Genomic DNA, 17,728 nt, shown 5'->3' with positions numbered 1-17,728 from the left:
TATATGGAAGTAGCCCAGATACATAAGAACAAGAGCCACTCTAAGATGCTTAAGTGTTAAAAGAATGTGAACTAATATTTCTCAAAAGAACTGCAATATATCTATAACCATATAAAAGACTACTCCAAATGAAATCAGAGACATACAAATCAACCAATTCTGTGATTGTACCTCAAACCCAGAAGATTAGCAGATGACAAAAGAAGGTAATAGTCAATGTGACAGAGGCTTATTGAACGTTAGTCATATTAGTACATTAGGGGTGAAGTTGAGAAGTGGTCCAGTCATTTTAGAAAGCAGTCTTAATTTTTTTTAAGTGACTAAGAAATTACTTTATCCACTGACCCAGTCATAGGCTTCATAGAGGACCCATATACACCAAAATATTCACAATAGAAATTTTTGTGACAGAAAAGATTTGGAAACAAAGCAGGAGTCAATTAACTGGAGACTGGAACTAACTGTTATACATGAATGTAATGGACTATCATTACACAATAAGAAATGTTGAATATGAATTCAGAGAAGAATAGGAAAGTTTGTATGAACTGATGCAGAGTGGCGTAGAAAACCTAAAAACTATGAAAGCAATGACTATGAATGTAAAGAGAAAGAACAATGAAAAGGAACGGGACACTGAATAGTTATAATAAACAATGTTGGTCCTAGGGAAGAACTGGCATTTTTAAGGTAGAAGAATATGAGTGTGGAATATTGCATCTAATAGTCCATGAAACTTACGCATAGTTTTGCTAAATTCTTGGGGTTTTTTTCCAATTTCTTTTTAAATCTGTTATAAGGCAGGGCTTCCTGGATAGGAAAAGCCTAGAGAGGGATATATTTGGAAATGAATATAATACAAAAATAAAAAGAATCAATTTTAAAAAATAGTAAAAAATCATCTTACCAAAATGGACTTGCAAAGCACAAAAGTCCAAAATATTTCAAGATAAGCTATTTTTCAATTTGGGAAACAAAAGAAAAACTTACTAAAACTTTCTTCATATCTATATTAGCACTTGTATGACAAAAAACCTAGGGCACTGATACAGTAAAAATTCCTTTCATTTTGGAAAAATATGATAAAAAGGTTTTCTAATAAATTCAATGCTTGCCTTCATATCTGAAATACTGATTTGCCACAATTAATTCTTGATTAGTAAAAACAGTTAGAAACATATAGCATATTTGATATGATACAAGAGAGACAGATAATCTTTTTAAGAAAATTAAACTATATTCCCATCAAATTAATGCACTTTAGCGACTATTTCATTGGCATACCTATGTGCCTTGGGATTAAGGTTTCAAAATCACTTTCGGTACAGGTTTGTATTAGGTCACAAATGCACTTTAAATCTAAACCAATTGGCATGTTATGCTAATATTAAAATTGATTTAATAAACCCTACCAAAGCCAAATGAGTTAAATTCAAATAAAAAAACTGATTTTAAAGAAATATTCTGATTTCATTCTTATAACTAAGTTGAGTCCTCTGATGAACATCAAGTAACAAGGATTTCATCTTTTTCTGGTTAAAAAGTTACGGTTCTTGTTGTCTAAAACTAGGAAGAATATGTAGCAACAGCTATTCTGATAGAGAACACGCCTTCTTTAAATTCCACTGAGGCTGGCAGTTTGGATGGAGACCCCAAAATCTATTCTGTCCATCTGTTTTATTATTCTTAGAACAACTGTCAAAAGTTGCCCAGGGATCAAGTTGCAAACGGTACTAATTTGCCTTTGAAAAGTAGGGCCTGGGGGAATACTGGAACTCTGCTTATAAATTCAGAATCTCATCATCAGTGTGCCAGGGTCTTTGCTTTGTAGAGGTATGAGACTTTGGACTTACATCTAACTTGAAGCCTAGTTTGTACTGATATACTTAGATCTCACTTCATAAGCAAAGAAAAGAAAAAGACAACAGGGACTTATTCTCTAAAATTTGTAGTTGGTCTCCTTGATGTGTATGAGATCTGGTATTTTAGAGAATGGCTTTGATAATCTTTCAAAATACAAAAAAACCCCTCTCTAATATTAAAAGAGTAAAATTAAAAACAAACAGCAAAAGGGATAGTAATTTAAAAATCCAGATTTCACATAATTGACACTAATCTTGGGTAAAATATTTAGCCAGTTCCTTTCTTAAGGCTGAGATGACTTAAGTGTCAGAAGTTGACTTCAAAGGTATTTTGAGATTACAGAAGAATCACAGGTTACTAATTGGAGATTTCTTGCATTTTCGTGATTGTGACAAAAGAAACTACAGTTAAATTATGTAGACATACAAAGTAATGAAAAATACCTGAAGATTAAAAAAACAACAACAAAAGATGTCCATTATGGGGAATAAAATAAAATTCAGGAAATGTAAAACCTATACCTATACCTCATTTTGAATTATTTAATGGTTGCTTCATTAGCGAGTGTAAAATAGGAAAAGGGAAATTTTTTTTCTAATGTCAATATTAAGCACTTCATTAATGTAATTTTTCAAACGTCTTACCTACAATACACCACAGTTTCAAACATGGCAAAAATTCAATATAGTAAATTTAAAAGAATATCCATTTAAGTCTACTATAATGGAATTTTTCCTATACTTAATCACAAACTGCTAAAAAGAGGCATAATATTCTGAAAATTTGATTTTAGTGTAGTAGGTAGTGTAGATTTAAGAATTCTACTTAAAACTATCTATAGCTGAAATCTGCTGAGATTGTTGCATGCACTAAGACACACAAGGCACAGAAGGGCCAACCATTTCGACTTGTACGCTTTGTCCTTCCTTTGGCTTTGCAAGATCTTTTATTATAAAGGCATATATTGTCCTGGGAGATTTGAATAATGGGAAGTCTCACTTTCAAATAATATTACTTACAACCCAAGTCTAATAAATGTTATTTGGATGTTGTATATGCCATTTTGTTCCTTTCAAAATAGTACTCATGATGAGTAAACTGAAATTTGATTAATGTTGGATAAGGAGGTTCTGATGTCTAGCTACAATATGTTATTTTAACATGTGGGGTTACTGGAAAAGGATGGCTTTAAAACACTTGTTCTTGTCCCCTTTCCAGGATGTGAAATTGCTTTGAAACTCTGTTTTTGACAATATTGTTAAGACTGTGTATTATTATGTATATATCTGCCAGGTTAATTTTTCTATGTTTTTTATTTGATGAAAAACTGAATTGTGAAATCTTCCCCAGTATATCTTTTGAAAGTAGTAACTTGTCATATAATAAAGTCCTTGAGGCATCTTGGTTTATGATCAGGAAAAGTCTGGTATCCAGACTTTTGTGGCTATTTTAAAAGTATTATTCTGAAAACAAAAGAATGGTCATATGCTATTGCACAGGAAACATTATAGATTGTGAAATCCTAGAGAAGAAAATTCACTTTAAGACTTCATTTTTTTTTAAAATGTAAGACTAGGAATGTTTTTGATTTATGGGTCTTTAAGAGGACTGTGTGGTCCATAGTTTTAGCTGAACTATAATATGAAAATGATTCTACATTTCTATTTCTAGTTACTTTATTTTTGGTGTTTTTTATTCACTGCTTTATTCACTTTATTACTTTGTTACACTATTGTGTAAGGGAATCAGAAATAATGGCTCTCTTTGAAGCTGTGTCATACATAAAGTAACTACATGAATGCTAAAGTTGAAATATTTTCCTTTACTGAATGACCTTTTACTCTCTGAATATTCTTGTACTAATAAACGGTAAAAGCAGAAAAAACACAGTAGCACCACGAAAAGCATGTAAGGTCAGGAAAAACACTCTTGCATGCTTTTTGGCATAGTGACCATTTCCACTTTTCTAACAGCTTTCTAATAGCAAAATGTATTTGGGAACAACAGTGGAATTTGTGTCATCATGACCAAATGATTACAGTGCAAACCCTAGATTCTTCTGTGGCTCAGCAGGCTTCTAGTCCCCATGGTAACTAAACCTCAGATATTGTCCTCCACTCAGCTGGAGTACAGAGAGTTGGGAGGCTTTTGTGTCTGATGAGATTTCTTCCACAACCTTCTAGCAACAGACCCTAGCGCTTCCTCCAGACTCTTTTCTAATTGAGATGCAAATTAATCTCTGTGGCTGATTACACTTCCCTTAAAGCTACTGACAAGTGCAGCTGTAACCAGAGTTTACAGACTTTCCAACAAGTGACTTCAGCTGTCATTATTTGCATGAGGCTGCCAAGGCCTTAACAGCTCACTGTCTCAAAGATGCAGATAGCTTCCCTTAGGCATTGCATGCATTTTATTTACTTGTATAAAATTTGCATACAATTAAAAGTAAAATATCATACAACTAAGGCACTGTTATTTACTGATATATTCCAACTCCAAGAGCCTGAAATCTTTTCCTGAAACTATCATTAGCCTCAACTGAAAGGGGCTTTTACTTACCCTACAAAGTACTTATTTTTACCAAATTTCCTTCATTTCCTAATTCTACTTGTCTACAAGTATGGTGAGTCAAAATCAGACTGATCAGACAGAGCATAAAAAGAAATCCATCCTGATAAATCTTTACTATAACTTTCAGGAAATGCTAAATGTCACAGCCAAACTACTATTTCAATAAGCATGATGACCAAACACTCATTAATGCTTCTATAACTCTTGATGAGATTCAACTAATTTTCTGATTAAATACAACATCACAATTCTATTTTTTAAAGATTTCTCTACAAACATATACACAGGGAAAGGGCTTAGGAAGTCAGAAGGACAGTGAAGTTATCCATTGGGCATTCTGCCTGATTGACATGTCCTTTCCCCAAGAAATGGTATTACTGAACTCAGGTCTTCCTGACTCCCAAGTCCAATATGCTACAACTACCCCACCTAACTATCTAGCAGAATCAGACATTCTCACTATAAATGAAATCAGAAAATGAAAGAAGTAGCTAAATGGGATGACGGCTGTCCCTAGAGACATAAAACTGGCAGAGTTGGTCTTATCACTTCTCCAAAAGCAAGAAGCAACATCTCCAACTCCCCATTTGGATTTACCCCATATGGTCAACTCCACTGCCAAATCTTGTGGTTTCTTCCTTCACAACATCTCTCACACAAGTCCCATTCTCTCCACTTACATAGCCACAATCCTAGCTCAGAATCCTAGTTTCTTACTACCTCTTGCATGGATTACTACAATAGTTTTTTAAGTCTCTAGCCATTCTAATCCATTATCCACTCAGCTGCCAAGGTGATTTCTTTTCTAAAACATAGGTCTGATCATATCACATCTTCCTCTTCTGCCCAGTGAGCTCCACTGGCTCCCTACAAACACCAGGATCAAACAGAGGGTGTCTCAAAAGTTTTAAGTTATTAAAACAATGGATTATTATTTTAAGCAATTAAACCACTAAGACTTTTGAGACACCCTGTACAAACGATTCCACTTGGCATTTAAAGCTCTTTATAATATGCTCCCTGCCTCCCTTTCTCATCTTATACTGCACTACTTTCCACTTACTATAATACAGCAACAGTAGCCTATTTGGAGTTCTTTGAACACAACACTCCATCCTTCACATGCATGCCTTTGTACTAACTGTCCACCAAGCCTGTACTGCCTTTCCATCATATTCCTTCACCTCTGCCTCTTAATTTCCTGGCTTCCTTCAAGACTAAGCTCAGATCCTACCTTATGCCTCCTATCTTATAGTACTTCTGCTCTCCTTAATTTTTCAAAGACCATTAATATCGGTTTAGCAAATATTTCACCCTTTTCAGACATGATGAAGCTATTTCCCCTGTCTTATAATTATGGATGCTCCTTCTAATGGTGCACCTTGCAACCTATTCACTCCTCATCCTGTGTAACTAATGACTCCCTAGAGAATCCACTCTAGGTGCTAGAGACCTTTCTTTGTATGTTATCATGTAAAATATGAATTTAATATGAAAGATTTCTGACCAAAATACTTCAATATTTCACAGCATCTGAGTTTAAAAACAATTTTTTTTTATGCCAAGGCTTGTTCCTGGGACCTCTTTTGTTAGCAAGCATTTATTAAGCTCCTATTATATCCAAGGGACTATGTTAGGTGCTGGGGATGCAAAGAAAGGCAAAAAAAAAAAAAATGCAGCTGCTCTCAAGAAGTCTAATGGGGAAGACAACATGTAAACAACCATGTACAACAAGATATATCCATGATGAACTGGAGATAATCTCAGAGGAATGGCAATAAGATTAAAGAGGACAGGGAAAGGCCAGAATATCTCTCTAAGGAAATTGAATAAAAAATTATAAAGGTGTCTCTGACAGAATGAATACAGATCGAAGATTTTCTTCCACAACAACTTGGATCCAACCCACCTTTCCAACCTTATTATATATTACTCATTTCACATTCTCTAATAATCCACCAACTAGCTTTCTTGCTGTTCCTATCTTTGTGCCTTGGGACTGGCTGTCTCCAATGGCTAGAATGTCTTCCCTCCTCACTTCTGCTTTATTAGAATTCCTAGTTCCCTTCAGAGTTCAGCTTAAGAAACACATTCTTCATGAAAGCTCTCCCTAACCTATCTGCACCCCAAAGCTACTAGTATCTTCTCCACTGAATTATCTTATATTTACTTTGAAAATGTTTTGTATCTGCGCTTCTGTCATGATCCCTGATCTATTGTATGCTCCTTGAGGGCAGGGACTGTTTCATGTTTGTCTCTGTAAGCCCAATGTCTAAAATTATGCCTAGCACATAGTAGGTTTCCAATACATGCTTGTTGGTTGACTGTCATTATTTTCATATAGTAGTAAATACATGATGTCAAATTTATCATATCAGGGTCTTTCATGTTACTTTTCTTCTTTGAACCAGACCAAATAGTGTAAGTGTATTATGTTTTAGGAGGTATTACTGGTCAGAATTATACAGAATCACAGACTCTTAGCGTTAGAAGGGAATTTAGATAGCATTTAGGTTAATCTCCCTCCCGGTGAAGGAATATTTTCTATATTATGCTTGTCAGTTGATGATGGGCCATCCAGCTTCTGCCTGAGTCCGGATAAAAGAGGAAAAAGGTTGCCATGAGAGCCTACCTTGCAATGTAGCCTGTTCCACTTCTAGACAGTCTCAACTTTTAGAAACTTCTTTATAATATACAGCCTAAATCTAGCTGTTACACCTCTGGACTCTTGGCTTTATTTCTGCCCTTAGTTTAGAACAAAGTTTTCCAAAGCAGGGCATAAAAGACAATCTATTAAGCTTTGTGATGAAAGTATTATAATTTTTTTAATCTAAAAAAAATTCAGCTTTACTAATACAGGAATTGACACTGGCACCCTCACTTTATGAGTCTATCAGACAAATATCTGTCACACAAGGTATCAGGAAGAAGAGTAGGAGTTTCACAGTGCCAACAGGATGACATTGGACACCTTTATTTCATTTGTTTTTAGGGTACTGTGATGTACTATAATTTATTTGTAGCAAGATAAATGGATTATTTATGTATTTGTTTGATTTTAACTAATGGAAGTGTCAAAAAGTGGAAAAGTTGATTTGAAGATCCCTGTAAAGAAACCATGCACTTAAGATAAAAATAAGGCAGACATAAGTAAACAAGAAAATAAAAGAACTGAAACTTACAGGATTACAGATCCAGAGGGAAACTTAGAGGCCAACCCCTTCACTTTTCAAATGAGTAAACTGAAGCTTAACGGGGTTAATCAAGTTGGCCAAAATTACACAGCTAGCCAGTGTCAAAGGCAGATCTCAGACCCAGGTCTTTCCTTCAGGAATGCCTGGGAGTCCTCTGTTTCATTAAAGCATCATTCTTCTATAGGGTTATACTCAGTTTTGCTGGGCAAGTTATCTTTGCTTGAAAGCCTATACATATCCTTTGTCTCCTGGAATACTACATAGCAAGCTTTCCGTTCCTTCATACTGGTGGCTGCTGTATCATTTGTGATCCTGATTGTGGCTCTCAATACTTGAATTATTTCTTTCTAGATGCTTTCAGCATTTTTCCTTTCACCTGGGAGTTCTGGATTTTGGCTATAATGTTCCTTGGAATTTTCATTTTGGGGTTTTGTTAAGAGGTGACTGATGAACTCTTTATTACTATTTGAGCCTCTGGTTCTAAGTGATCTGGGCAGTTTTCTGTTAAGATTTTTTGAAATAGGATATCTAAGCTCTTCTTTTGGTCAAGGCTTTCAGATAGTTTAATGATTCTTAAGTTTTTTCTCCTTGATCTGTTTTCTAGTTCAATCATTTTTGTTACGAGACACCTTACACTTTCTTCTATTTCAATGAGTTTATTGCTTGGCAAGGTTTTGCACCTCTTGTGCTAACCTGTTAATTCCCCTTTCAATATGTTCTTTCATAGCTTTCATTTCTTTCCCATTTTTTGCCTCTAATGCTCTCATTTCATTTATAAAAAAATTTAAGCTTAAAAAATTTTTTTTGTTTCATTTTTTTCCAGGAATTCTAGTTGAATTTGTGCCTAAGCTCTGTTTTTATGTGAGGCTTTGCTCACAGATATTTCGGAGTCATTCTCTTCTTCTGGGTCTGTGCCTTGAGCATCCTTGTCACTATGATAACTTTTATTGGTAGATTTCTTTTTCATTTGCTCTTTTTTTTCCATCCTACTTCCTGATTTCAGGTTTGATGCTAGGGATTGGCTCTCTGCTCTTCTGGAAGGAAGGTTTGCGCTGGTCCTACTGTTGCTTTCTTGAGGGATATTAAATGCTGTGCTGTTGCAGGACAGATAACTCATGCTAGGTACCTACAAGCTTTCAGTGCTCCCAAAGCAATGTGATCGTGGCAAACTCTGATCAATGTCTCTCTGGATTGAACTCTGCAAGTTCCTGACCTTGGTCTGGGTCGGGAAGAACTTGGGTCCAAATCTTGCCTCAGATAATTATTAAACATGTCAGTTTTGACAGACCACTTATCTGTGTCTCAGTTCCCTTATCTGTAAATGGGGATAATAATAGAATGCACCTCTCAGGGCTGTTGTAAGGTTAAAATGAGATTATATTTGTTAAGAAGTTAAATTTCACCTTTTGAAAGAAGCTTTTTTCAACCCCCCTAATACTACTACCTTCCCTGTATTATCTCCAATTTATTCTCTCTCTCTCTCTTTCTCTCTCATATAGTTGTTTGCATGTTGTCTCCCCAATTAGTTTGTGAGTTCTTTGAGAGAAGGAACTATCTTTTGCCTTTCTTTGTATCCTCAGTGCTTAACATAGTACCTGACATATAGTAGGCACTTAAATGCTTGTTGACTGACTAAAGTACTTTACAAATTTTAAAGTGCCACATAAAACCGAGCTATTATAATCAAGAGCATTTGAACTATGGATTTATGTCAACTATCATTAACAATCAACTTTGCCCTAAATATATTCTGTAGTTTGAAATACTAGCTAATGATAGTATGATAGTACTAATGACAGTACAATGCTGTGTGCCAGTACTGTGCTTGGACTGATGATGAAGACACTGTGAATAGCAACAAGATGCACTGAAACTAAGCTTTTATTGATTAAAATTATGTTAGCTGTATCACCTACAAAAAATTTTGGAACCAAATTTTCTAACCAGTTTAAAAGTCTTCCAAATGAAAAGCTTAAGTAGGTTTTGAACCTACTTGTGAGAAATTCATCTAAGTGATATCAAGGAAAAGGGAAGTTTAATAGGAGAATTGAATTCCAATTGCATAATTGGAAGGTGGGTTTGAAATGTGAGTATCATGATTTGGTAAGCACAGCCAATGATGTACCTTATACATCTAAACATTCATATCTTTGTGAGGTATCAATTTTCAGCTATGACAGCCGTTAAAAGCATTAATACTCAACTTTGTATTGGATCTTTGAATGCATATATTGCAAAGTGTTAAACTGAAATTTTTTAAAAAATGAAGCTATTTATTCACATTTCTCTAAATAAAATATTATTTACTAATAAATTTAATAAGACAAAGGTTTTGCACAAATACAATAATTACTTTAAGATATTATTTTATTTTTCTTATCCTTTTAAATTCTATTTTTATGTTTTATAATGCACACATTCATACAGTGGACATGAAACTGACATAATTATTCATATATACACACATACATAGAGGCATACACACATGTATATGAGTTGGGAAAAGTTTTTCACCAAAAGATTAAAGGATTAAAAATTTTGGAGAGTACTGCTTTATAGCTCTCTTATGACAATTTTTAAAATACCAAAAAATTATTATCATTCTTCCTTACTATCCCCTAGTTTTTGCTTCTTCTGGATAAACATCCCCAATTCTTTCAACCAAACCTCATATAACATGGACTCAGTTCTTGCTCATTCTGGTTGTCTTCTAGAACAGGGATTCTTAAAATTTTTCCACTCGTGATCCCTTTAGTGTTTCTTAAACTGTGGATTGCGACCACAGTTTAAGAAGCTCCTACACTACAGACAATCTTCAGTTTATTAACATCCATATCTCACATTCACTCTCTTTTTCTCTACGCTCAGAAACTCAGAAGATTACAGAATCTCAGAGTTGGAAGGGACTTCAGAGGCTCTCTACTCCAATCCGTACCTCATCAAAAATCTCTTGCACAAATTTGCCTCTGTGCAACTTCCGGGCCTGGTTCTGTCTTCTGTTCCTGGTTCTGTCTTGTAAGGCTAATCAGAACAAATCTAATCATTCCAACAGATAGCTCTTCAAATGCTTAAAGATGGCGATTATGTTCACCCATAGTGTTCTCTTCTCTAGACTAAATAGTTCTTCAACAAATCCTCCTAATACATAAGGCTTACTTACCCTTAAGCATAAAGCAAAAGTTCTTTGTTTCTAAGCCCTTGGGTCATGGGAAGGAAAGCATTAGGAACAGCTGCTTTTACATTTTATATTTACTTTTATTTCTCCTCACATTTCCTCTAGCTGTTAACCTGCCAATCAGCTACAGAAAGTTAGGAATTAAAAAGGCAACAAACTCTGAACATATTTATATATGCAAATTCTCCAAATTTCACACAAATGATCAATTCATATGGGTAATAATCAGTAAAAACAATATATCATCAAAGTCCACTTACCTCTTTAATTCTATATTTATTGAACAGTCAGTCAATAAACATTTAAGCACCTACTATATGCCAGGTGCTTAATGCTACTCTGCTAAGTGCTAGAGATACAAAAAGGGGCAAAAACCAGTCCTGGCTCTCAAGGAGCACAGACTGTAATAGGGGAGATAACATGAAAACAACTATATACAAATGATAGAGAGATAGAAATAGATAAACTGAAGATAGCCAAAAAAGGGAAGGCACTAGTATTAAGGGGGGGGAAATAAGAAAAGGCCTTTTGTAGAAGATTTTAGCTGGGACTTGAAAGAAGACAGGGAAGTCAGGAGGTAGTGATAAGGATGGAGAGAATTCCAGGCATGGGGGACAGCTAGTGAAAATGCCTGGAATTTGGAGATCTATAGAGAATAGCAAGGAGTCCAGTGTCACTGAATTATGGAGTATGTAGAGATGAGTAAGGTGTAAGAAGACTGAAAAGGTAGGAGGGAGCCAGGTGATAAAAGGCTTTGAATGACAAAGAGAGAATTTTATATTTGATCCTGGAGGTGATAGGGAGCCACTGGAGTTTACTGAGGGAGGGGATTGTGTAGGGTGATGTGGTCAGACTTCTGCTTCAGAAAGATTAAACTGATGGCTAAGTGGAAGATGGATTAGAGTAAGGAGAGACTTGAAGCAGGCAAACCCTGCAGGCTATTGCAATAGTTCATGTATGAGGTGATAAGAGGCTCACCCTAGAGTGGTGGCAGTGTTAGAGAAGAGAGGGGGAATATTCAAAAGATATGGTGAAGTTAAAATGGACAGAACTGGGCAAGAGTCTAGCTATGAAGAGTAAGAGAGACGAAAGAGCTGAGGATGACACGTAGATGGTAATTGAGAGGACAAAGGCTAAACCTGCTTGCCTTCCTTCACCTGACTCTGCTGCCATTCTTCAATAACATTACACTAAATAGGAGAGATGCCCCCAGCAAGAAAATCAGATTGATATTTATTATGAGAGAGTAAAACTACATAATTGCCCTCTACCACCAACTGGAGGTTTTTCAGGAAACATTGATTGCTCTACCGATCAATGTTGTCATTTTTCCCCCCTTCTAACTAATTTATGGTTATAATACAGCTTACATTTTCTCTAATTTTCTGAAAAAACAATAAATTACAGAGTATCACTTTATGATTCAAATTTTTGAACAAAATTTAAACATTGTTTTGACCTACACATGTTCAATGTAAACTCTCAGGTTGGTGAAATAAAATGCTTTCCAAATGATAAAAGCATCATCAATTATTGCTTATAATTTTCCAGTTTCCAAATTTTAAAAACTTAACTTTGGAAATACAAAAAAGTGATGCTTTATCAGTCCATTGTGAAAAAGAACCCTTTCTGAAGTTGAAAAAGAATATGAAGACAAAATGAATGGGATGAACTCATCCATTAAATGGAAGAGGTAAGCAGAATGGATTAGAAAGAGAATCTAAAAAATATTTTGTTTATAAGAACACATTTGAAACATAAAGATTCACATAGAATCTTTGTGAAGGGTTACAGAAAATGAGGGGCTAGAGCAAAACATTTAATCTTCAAGTGAATTAAAAAAAAAAGTAACAATAATGATTTCAGATGCAGCCAAAGTAAATAGAGGTAAGATAAAGAGAGGAACAGAGGAATTATATTATATTTACAGGCACTGTAGGTAATAAATCAATATAAATTCTTAATACATATGCACAAAACAATGTTACATCTAAATATTTAAAGGAAAAGGTAATTGAATTGAGAGAAATAGAGAGCAAAACTATGGTAATGGAGGAACGTCATGTATTTCTTCCAGACTCAAATAAATCTAATAAATCTAACCAAAAGATAAACAAGAAAGAAGTTAAGGACCTGGATAGATCTTTATAAAAAAAAATAGAGGTGACAGTTCTTGGGTAGTTACTGAGAGGGAATAAAAAGGAATTTCTTTACTTCTAACTACAACTGACCATATATTGTGGCATATGGATAGATTTACAAGTAAACACAATCAATCATTCAAAAAGATTAATTTCAATATTACATAAACTATTTTGCAATAACATGAAAAGAAAGCACACTTCCAATATCTTTCTATGATAGACATAGAAAACAGGAAGAGACATGGTAGATAAAAGAAAACTATTAACTAATATCCCTAATCAACACTGAGTCAATAAAGCAATGAGTATAAATAAAATATTAACAAACAGGCTACGACAACATATTACAAAGATTATATATTTTGACCAGGTTGGATTTATACTAGGAATTCAGAGTTGTTTCAACATAGGGAAAACTATTAATATAATAAATTAGATTAATAATACAAATAATAAAGCCATGATTTTATCAATAGATACTGAAAAGACTTTTGACAAAATCTGACACCTGTTTCTGTTAAAACTCCAGTATGCATGGGACTAAATAGACTTTCCCTTAATACACCAATACAGCAATATCTATTTGAAACCAAGAGGGAACTTTATACATAATCGAAAAAATTTAAAGGCCTTTCCACTACAATCCAGGTAAAGATGCCCATTATCATGACTACTACTTAATATAATTCTAGAACTGCTAACTATAGCAATAAGGCAAGAGAAATCAAGAGAAATCAAAGGGAATAAGCATAGACAGACAGGAAACAAAATCATTGATTTTGAGGATGAAAAGATAACTTACTTAGAAAGCTCTAAGGAATCAATGAAAATTAATGAAACAATAATTAGTAAAATTGAAGTATATGCAATAAATCCACATAAATCTTCAGTATTCCTATACATTACCAACAAAATTTGTCAGGAAGAGCTAGAAAGGGAAGTTCCCTTTTAAAATAACTACAGAGGATTTCACATATGTGGGAGTATATCTATGAAAATATATTCTGGAACTTTTTTTATTCTAATTATAAAACTGCAGAAAAAAATGCAGACCTTAATATCTGGAGAAATATTAAATGTTCATGCATAAGTTGAGCCAAAATAATAAAAATAACAACACTATTGATTTATTCTGTTTCATACCAATCAAACAACTAAAAAGATTATTATGTGGCTCTTGAAAAAATAATAAAATTCATAAAGAAAAATAAAAATCTAAGAATCTCAAGAGTACTCATAAAAAAAGATAGAAGGAAAGGAGTTTATTAGTACCAGATATGAAACTATATTACAAATCAGTCATCACTAAACTATTTAAAAAATAGAGAAATCAATAAATGGAACAAATTAGGTACACAATAAGCAAAAGAAAATTATACTAAGAAAGTGACTAAAATGTCCATGCCTTTTTACCCAGTGATTTCGTGGTTAGACAGATATTCTCAAGAAGTCAATGACAAAAAGAAAGGGTCATAAACATCAAAATATTTATAGAAGCACCTTTTTTTGATAGCAAAAAAAACAACTTTGGAAACAAAGTGGCTATCAATAGGTTTGGAAATGGCTTAAAAATTATGGTATATAAATATAATGGAACATTACTGTGCTTAAAGAAATGCTAAGTAGGATGAATACTGGAATGAAACAGGAATAGAGTAAAATATGGAAAAGAAAATGAACTGATACAAAGTGAAAAAAGAAGAAACAGGAAAACAATATACAAAATCTCTGCAACAATATAAATGGAAAGGACAAAAACAACAAAATTAACTTAAATGATACTGTGAAATTACCATGGTGAAAACTAGCCCCAAAGAAGAAATATGAAAAGATGCATGCCCCAGCTTCTTTGCAGAGGTGAAGGATCAGATGTATGGAACACCATCTTGGTTAGTTTTGTTGAACTCTTATTTCCTCATTCTCTTCTTTTGTTTTCTTTTTTATTATAAGGTATAGCTTTTTGAGGGGTATGGGGAGAAGTATACAGCTGGAAATATGGGTGATACTAAAATAAAAGATGATGTGGTGGTAGACTGGCTGTAGAGTTGAGGAATAAAAGGAAAGCACCAGCTGGTCAAACTTTAGAAGAAGAGGAAGAATATCTTTGTCAGGAGCTATGAGAAGGCACACACCAGCCACCATGACCGTGAGTTTGGACCACATTGAGTTCAACCTGGAGATCCTTGTGGAGCAGCAACTTGGGGCACTAAGTGATAACCAATGACCTCAGGAATGGGATAGTTGGAGACTGTTAGTGAATTTTTTTAAAGCCACCTGTGAGAAAAATAGGGAATGTGCACATTTGTCAAATTAGTGTTAAATACAGTGCTGTGTGCCAACACTTACTGAAATGACTTTGAAAATGATAGCACTGCAAATTCCTACATGAGGATGCTATAACCAAGATGTCTGAATGTTACTTCTACTCCAAATCTGAGAAGTGTAGGAACAAAGATATCTCCACATCAATTTGGAATCAAAGATCAAAGAATGTCCTTCATCTGACCAAGGATTCTGAAAATTTTTTTTTGTAGGCACAGGCACACCAGGAGAGTAATTTATGTGAATTACCTTGCTGAATTCTGTCCAGAAGTACCTTTCTGTAAATGCATGCACTCTCCATTTGAAATGCCCTTGGAAACCACAGGACAGCCATCATTACCTCAAAAGACACAGCCTCAGACAAAGCAAAATAACAATCTACTATTACAAAGTTCATCCTCTTTGATCTAGTGGATGATCCATTGGATCCTTGCTCCAGACTATTCCCAATCAACAAGGAACACTGTCGGTCACTGGAGTCATGCTGTATCAAAACAACAACTTGAGGAACAGGGAATCCTTTGTCACTGGAGCAAACCACCTGTTACGAGTGTGGTGAAAAAAGACATTATATCAATAAACACACCAAAGGACACTTGTATTTTCTCAGTGGACAGTGATCTGTTCCAGTTCAGAGAGTAGCAAATTGAAGAACCATTTTACTTCCCCAAAGCTATTATTTTGGAAACAGTTCATCCCACTACCATCCTTTGGATTTATGATTTAATCATTTAATGCCAAAGTTCACAAAAGTATGATTTAAGGTTAGCTGGAGTTTTTTTTTTGAAGGTTATTTCCTTACTATTTTGTTTTAACTTTTTAAAAAGAAATATGCTATTTGGTACTTCTAATGATGATGCCTTCAGCTGGTATCACAAGTCTATCATTTGACACAAGGGTGTTTGCTAAAGGGTTGGTTTTTACTCATGTATCTGAAAAAAAAAAGTATCCCTCTGTTATCTCAAATGACTTGAGGAGGAACATAGGTCTTCTGTGTCACTCAAAAGCTGGCTTTCTGCTCAGGGGAGTGTCTGTGGTAATTAGCCCTTATAAGAAACTTGATTTTTGAAAGGAAACAGAAGCAGTTCAGAGGAAAGATATTAAGAGTCTGAGTGAGAAGTGCTTATTTAGATTAGTATATATTTGTACTTGAGTTGTCAGTTTAGTTTCAAAACGCTCTGAAGACAACTTTATAACAGACAAGTTAGAGCCACTGGTCATCTGTTAAAACCAATGATCCTAACTAGCAAGAAAATGTTACATCCCAATTGTATATATTTTGTACTTCATGTTATAGTACACTTTCTTATTGCTTAGGTCCTGTTGGAATTGTGAAGGAAACCATCAAGTAAATAAAATAAGCTATTCCAACCATAAAACTGTTCAATGAAATTTTCAGGGAAAATGGGCCTATGAATTCAACTACAATAATTTTTATGATTCTGAATAAATCATTTTTCATTAAAAAGATACCAACACATCACAAATTTTTCTTAAAGATAAGATGGAGAGAGCCTGTGAATGGTTTTAAATGGCAAACAGAGAAGTATTTTGTCCAAGAGACAATAAAGGTTCCCTTGAAGCTTCTTGAAGAGGATAGTAACAGTCAAATTCATCCATTAGAAATACCAATGTGACAGCTGTATGAGAGAAGAGAATGGATCTAGGGAGAACAGTTAGAAGATCTGTAACCGTTCAGGTGACAAAGGGCTTGAACAAAGGTTAGGGCTGTGAGAATAGAGAGAAAGGGATGAATGCAAGAATAGTCATGAAAACAGAATCATTACTTCTTTCCTTCACTTCACTCCCTGGACTTTTTGGCCACCGAGTCAGTGATCCATGAACTAAGGCTTACTTATTGAGCCTTAAGGACTCAGACCTTTCATGCCTGGGCTCTTAACTTCTTGATAGGTAGTTGTCTCAGTCACTCACTAAATCTAGACCCAGGCTCCAGCCATGCTTCAGTTCACTTTCAGTAGTCTCCCAAACCATGCTGAGGCTCTAGTACCCCCAGTCAATCACTTTACCCTTTTCCTAGTTCTAAATCATAATAAAATTCTTTCATTCAAAACAACTTTGTCATTATACTTGGAAAGAGTTTATCAATCACCATCCCATTAACTATGGTCAATACTTCTAAACAGGAACACAGAAATTTAGTGAATAATCAAATTTGGCTTATTTCAAAGAGTCATAAAGAGAGATGAGAGAAATCCAAGTTTTGTGGAGGACACATACTCAAGAGTATAGCAAGAAAGAAAAGGGTAAGTTATAGCTTTGTTAAGAAAACTTCTATCATTAAAGGTTAGTCAAAAGTCAACATGATTCTGAATAGGAGAGTTTTGATATACACATGCCCACACAATTGTACCCATTAGACTCTCCTTAAAATGCAAAGAATAACTAGCATCACAAATGGTAACTATTACCAAGTCTCTTGTTCTGCTAAAGCAGAAATA

General features: G+C 34.5%; 1 protein-coding gene and 1 pseudogene across 3 annotated transcripts in view; one reads left to right on the top strand and one right to left on the bottom strand.

Moving 5' to 3' along the window:
* The window catches only part of RALGAPA2 (Ral GTPase activating protein catalytic alpha subunit 2), a 407,209-nt gene that overhangs the window by 111,697 nt on the left and 277,784 nt on the right, over positions 1-17,728 (bottom strand). Inside the window, exon 38 of one of the 3 annotated variants that reach the window (XR_003567134.1) lies at positions 15,789-15,810. The exons of the other annotated variants lie outside the window; for them this stretch is intronic. The gene's annotated coding sequence lies outside the window, so the exon portion shown is untranslated. Of the gene's footprint in view, positions 1-15,788; positions 15,811-17,728 lie in introns of those variants that run through there. 3 annotated transcript variants of the gene reach the window in all.
* Positions 15,088-15,889, top strand: LOC114026550 (annotated as a pseudogene).

This window comes from Vombatus ursinus, unplaced genomic scaffold (genome assembly GCF_900497805.2).
Source record: "Vombatus ursinus unplaced genomic scaffold, bare-nosed wombat genome assembly UNPS02014841.1, whole genome shotgun sequence".
NCBI classification, from domain to species: Eukaryota; Metazoa; Chordata; class Mammalia; order Diprotodontia; family Vombatidae; genus Vombatus; species Vombatus ursinus.
This window is presented reverse-complemented; position numbering and strand designations above follow the sequence as displayed.